We start from the raw sequence: 6091 nt of genomic DNA, 5'->3' as shown, positions 1-6091 counted from the left end.
ACAGGAAGCAATATTTGCTCTTTCTACATACCTCACTCTACTCAGGATTCACAACCCCATTGATTGACAGGTGTCATGGGCTATGATGATCTAAAACTAACTAACATCCTGGAAAATTTCACAAAACAATTACATAGAAAACTCAAATATATCAAATAACATGATTTTTATTGCTTATTTTTGTTTTTAAAGATTGTTACTATATCACAAAAAGCAAAGCAGGAAAGTATTAATCATGATGGATTTTATGAACAGAACATTTTTACTACATGAATGCGGATCTGCTTGGTCTTTGCACCATAGAAAAGTGGATTGAGAAATGGAGGGACCACGAATTAAATAGAGGGACCATCTTAGAAATGAGGATGTGGATATAAGGAGGGATATTGAGAACCAAACCTGTGAGCAAAGAAGGAGAAGAAAGCAAGGAGGTAGAGCTGGAGGAAGACACAGATGTGAGCAATGCAAGTACTGAATGCTTTCAACCTAGCATCCTTGGGGAGAAAATGAAAAAGTGATAAATATTTGTACATAGGACAATGTGATGAATGTGAGATCAAGCCCTGCAACAGTGAAGGCCACAAACAAACCATTGATTTTGTTGACCCAGATATTTTCTGCAGCCAGTTTCACAATGGCCATATGCTCACAGTAGGAGTGGGAGAAGACAGTTGTATGATAAAATTGTAACCGCCATTTTATCAGTACTAGTCATGGGGCTACAAGAATGGCAGTCCTGAGTGTCACCACAGCCCTGATTTGGGTGACTAGCTGGTGGGTGAGGATGGCAGCATGTCTCAGGAGATAACAGATGGCCGCATATTGGTCTAGGGCCATGGCCAGCAGGAAGGCTGACTCTAAGCCCTCAAATGTGTGGATGAGCTACATTTAAAGCAAGCAGGAGTGAAAATAAATTTCTGGCATATGAAACCAGAAGATTCCAAGCATCTTGGGCACAATGCTGGTACTAAGTGCAATATCTGTGACTCCTAGCATGCCTAGGAAAGTGTACGTGGGCTCATGGAGGCTGCGTTCTGATTGGATGATGATCAGGGGTGAGGAAATTCCAATCACAGCAATGAGGTACATGGCACAGAATGGAATTGCAGTCCAGCACTGCACGGACTCCAGGCCTGGGACCCCGGTTAGTGTCAACACAGAAGGCATGAAGACTGTGATGTTGGAAATGCACGTAGTGTCCTTGGGTCTCCTGATGTAAACAAAAAAAGTTAGTGCCACTGTTCTATTTCTTATTTTTATCCAAAGTCATCATATTATCAGAATTTTGTTGAACTCTACACTTATATCATGCATACGTTCACCTATCGAAGGGAAAAGACAGATCCTTAGAGACACATCACGTTTTCAGGGAAGGTGTCCACAAGCACAGAATTACAGTAAGATGTCATGTGCATGGCAGAGTATATGCATTAGAACTAGCAAAATACCTGGGCAAGGCGAGAAACCGCTGGTTTCTGTCCTTCTTTCCTGGACCTGTTGACAAAATACTTAGACTTGCTTATTTTGCTTGGAGATTTCATTTTAATCTGAGTTTATCTGTGATTGTTTAATTTCTCTGTCACCCCTATCCAGTTATGTTAGGACTGTATTATTCCCAGTTGTCTTTAATTCAGAAACTACTGGTTTGGATCAGCAATTTTTTAGACTATGATCAGTATATTAGGATAAAAGACTACCTATGAAACAAAATAGAGGTAGCATCAGTAGATATAGATTTATGTATCTATATCTATCTAGTCATCTCTCTATAAAATGGATGTCCTTTCAAAGAATGTGAAGGAAAGAGCTTTAGAAAAGATCATTCAAATCTATGTGTTTTGGTGAATTTGGGTCAAACTTTTCTTTACTAATTTTTACATGTCTAGTAAAATTATATTTCCTTATGCCCATATATTTAACAGCTGAAGTCCTCAAAATTAGTTTTGTTTTAAAATAGTTAAAATTCCATAATGCACATTACAGAATATCTAAAGGGGGAAGAATCTCTAAGAAGCAAGATAATTAGCACCAGCAATGTATGAGGGAAAGATGACTCATTCTTGATGACTATGGAATATAGAAAAAAAATAGTTAAATGGGTAACTTAGCCAGAGAGAGGCTAGTTTCTTGGATTTAAACTATTCAGAGCTATAGTGAGGATGAGATTTGGTCAATTTAGTCTCATTCATTCTTAATGAATTATAGATTATATAGAACACTTGAATCATTTTATGAGCTAAGATATAAGAAATTAATAGGAAATAAAGGATAAGGACAGTCCCTAAAAGGAGTCAAAGAAACAGATATGGAAAACAGAAGGCAGATCTTGGTACCTGACATGATTCAGTCAAGGGCCTCAGAGCAACTGATGAAAATTTCATCACTGCGCAATTCACTGACTACTGTTTTTTCTTAAAACTTGAGATCTTATGCTTTATATGAAAGTTCTTCTCTGACCAAAATTAGTACTTTTAAAAATTACGTATTTTGAATCAAGATTCTAAAGCTATACATTACATAAATGTTTGTGATCATGCAAAAACTAGAATTAGGTTATTTTATTGTTTTGTAGACTCTCCAGGAATGTTGTTTTTGGTCTGTAAGCTAATGATCAGCGAACTGTTTACTGGATGTCACCAAACGTGCCAGTGATGCAGGAAGCAGCTGGGATTTATGCTGCTAATCCTTAAGGGAAAGAACATTGTCAGCAGGGGTCACTCTGTGACAGAAGGCTGTATGGGCTGACATATATTCAGGATAGACTAGTCAGTCAAGTGAGTACCTTGATTTTCACAGGTTTCCTCTCCATTCCTTAATTCTATGACTCTGCGATCCATAGATCACTGACTTCCTAATGGCAGTAAACTTTTTCCTCTTCAAAGATAATCAGAATTAGAATAGGAGCCTTTAATAAAAAGCACCCTATGTTACTTATTCAAGGGGTAAGAAGAGACATATGAGCATTACCAGACAGGTACAGATAGTGGGGTGGCAGGTGGCGAGTACATACTTGAATACAGGGCTTGTGGGATGGAGCTATCATTATTGGAAGAGCTGGTAATGAAAAATTATGGGATTAAATGTGGGGATAGTAAGAATTACTTGCTGATTGTTTTTGGACCCAGGGCCTGCTACTACATGACACCCAAGAGTAACATAAATTCTTCATTTCACTATCACTCATTATTTATCATTCAACAGGTCCTCTCCCCAGATTTCAGTCTCATTTCCTTGCACTATACATTCTGCAATGCCTCTTCTTTCTCTGAGCCCTCTGTAACAGAACCCAGGCAGTGTCAGGAATCCTAATCCATTTGGTGCTGTGGCCATCTACCAATATGAGGGCACCTCTGGGATTGCCTTTCATGCTTCTCTTCTCTCTCTGCAATGCAGACATTCTCCATCTTCTGTACATCTGTCTGAGATCATGTTGGTGTGTTCACCCTCTGACAAAACTCATATCACAGTCTGTGTTTTTCTGAGACAGGGTATCAATTTATTGCGCTCAAATTGGAGAAGAAAGCTGCTAGTCACCAATTTTAATATTCCCTAATAAATATATAAACAAGAGGGACTTATGAATATGGAATGAGGGATTTATAGCCACTAGACAAAACCACAAGGAACCCAACATATTTTAATTAAGCCCCCTTCAGTTCATCCACAGCTAATTTCCCTGTGATATCATTTGTACAACCTGCAGAAATTGCCTTGCTTTCTTTTCTCTTTTCCCACAGACCAAATGCAGAGAAATTAATATATGCAAGATTTCTTTTTATAAGTGGAGTTCTGACTTGTTGCTATGCCAAGTAAATTCTATTTATATACATATTCTTGTGACCCTTCCTTTCACTGAGGTATCTCTGGAAAGAAAAAATTTCTATCTGTAATTGATCTTTTATTACATTTTTTTTTATGGTCTGGTGGTGGAGATTTATTTATTTATTCAATATATATGCAGCATTTGTGTGCCATGCATATGTGACAAGAAGGCAGAGTGTTTGCCAAATGAATGGTACAGCTACTATATGCAATGAGCTTTAGGAAGCTATCTGTATAAGTCAATGGCCTGGGAAGACTTTACCAAAGGACTCATGATTTGACTGGGATTTGTGAAATGGGTAGGTTTTCAACTTGGAAGAGAAGGAGAGAGTAATATCTGGAAATGTGAAGCCCTGAGCAGGAGATCTGAGAGAACTCAAGCAAGAAAGGGAGGTTGAGGACAGATTGGGAATACCTGGGAGTTAAGAAATATGGGAGGAAAGGGAAAGCATGGCCTAGCAGAGTAATGCATGCTGACCCCAAAGATATCCATGACCGAATATGTCAACTTACATGGCAGAAGGGACTTTGCAGATGTGAGTTACGGATCTTGAGATGGGGAGTTTATCCTGGATTATCGAGGTGGGCACAATGGAATCACAAGTGTCCTTATATATAAGAGAAAGCCAGGAGAGTCAAAGAAGGAGCTGTGGCCACGGAAGCAGAGCTCGGAGGGATGGAAAGAAGGGGGCCACAAGCCGTGAAAGGCAGAAAGCCTCCAGCAGCTGAAAAGACAAGGAAATTGATTCTACCCCCAGAGCCTCCAGAGGGAGTACAGTCTTGCCAACACCTTGATCTTAGCCCAGTGAGACCCATGTTAGACTCCTAACCTTCACACCTGTAAGTTATCACAGCGTGTTGTTTTAGACCACTAAGTGTGTGGTAATTTGTTACAGCAACAGGAAACTAATACAAAAGAGAAGTAATGTTAAAGGATTCATGTAAAGCACTTCATATTAATCCTTTAAAAACTATTCACAACATCCTGACAAAGCTGGAACTACTCGGAGGAAAGTGAGGCTTGGAGAGGTTGCGAAATTGCCGAGGGCCTCACGCACAGTAGACTGCAACGTCTCCCTCCAGTGGCTCCTGAGTGGGGAAAGGGAGTTTGTCCAGAAGTAGGGCAAAAGGAAGTGAGGGAGGAAGAGTGCCAAAGAGAGAGAAGGACAAAGAAGACCGTGAGTGTGTGTGTGTCTGTGTCTGTGTGTGTGTGTGTCTGTTGCGGGGGGGGGGGGGGGGGGGCAGGGCTGCCACTAAAGATAGACTTTGTTTACTTCTATCCATACTTTGGCTACAGCGCCAGGCTCAGATGAGTCCCCACCTTGGTTGTTTTTTTTTTTTTTTTTTATCAATTTTTTTTTTGGGGGGGGGTACACCAGGTTCAATCAACTGTTTTTATACACATATCCCCATATTCCCTCCCTTCCTTGACGCCCCCCTTCGAGTCCCCCCCACCCTCCCTGCCCCAGTCCTCTAAGGCATCTTCCATCCTCGAGTTGGACTCCCTTTGTTATACAACAACTTCCCACTGACTATTTTACAGTTGGTAGTATATATATGTCTGTGCTACTCTCTCGCTTCTTCTCAGTTTCCCCTTCACCCCCCGCCCCCTCCCATACCTCGAGTTCTCCAGTCCATTCTCTGTATCTGCGTCCTTGTTCTTGTCACTGAGTTCATCAGTACCATTTTTAGATTCCATATATGTGAGTTAGCATACAATATTTGTCCTTCTCTTTCTGACTTACTTCACTCTGTATGACAGATTGTAGTTCTATCCACCTCATTACATATAGCTCCATCTCATCCCTTTTTATAGCTGAGTAATATTCCATTGTATATATATGCCACATCTTCTGTATCCATTCATTTGTTGATGGGCATTTAGGTTGCTTCCATGTCCTGGCTATTGTAAAGAGTGCTGCAATAAACATTATGGTACAAGTTTCTTTTGGGATTATGGTTTTCTTTGGGTATATGCCCAGGAGTGGGATTACTGGATCATATGGTAGTTCTATTTGTAGTTTTTGAAGGAACCTCCAAATTGTTTTCCATAGTGGCTGTACCAACTTACAGTCCCACCAACAGTGCAGGAGAGTTCCCTTTTCTCCACACCCTCTCCAACATTTGTTGTTTCCAGACTTTGTGATGATGGCCATTCTGATCGGTGTGAGGTGATACCTCATTGTGGCTTTGACTTGCATTTCTCTGATCATGAGTGATGTTGAGCATCTTTTCATGTGTTTGTTGGCCATCTGTATGTCTTCTTTGG

The 6091-nt window shown here is 40.3% G+C and overlaps 1 pseudogene; it reads right to left on the bottom strand.

The window, feature by feature from the left end:
* Positions 1-245: 245 nt before the first annotated feature.
* Positions 246-3008, bottom strand: LOC130860817 (olfactory receptor 52A1-like; annotated as a pseudogene).
* Positions 3009-6091: the final 3083 nt, after the last annotated feature.

Source organism: Hippopotamus amphibius, chromosome 9 (assembly GCF_030028045.1).
Source record: "Hippopotamus amphibius kiboko isolate mHipAmp2 chromosome 9, mHipAmp2.hap2, whole genome shotgun sequence".
NCBI classification, from domain to species: domain Eukaryota; kingdom Metazoa; phylum Chordata; class Mammalia; order Artiodactyla; family Hippopotamidae; genus Hippopotamus; species Hippopotamus amphibius.
The sequence above is the reverse complement of the archived record's forward strand: the minus strand, read 5'-3'. Positions and strand labels throughout refer to the sequence as shown.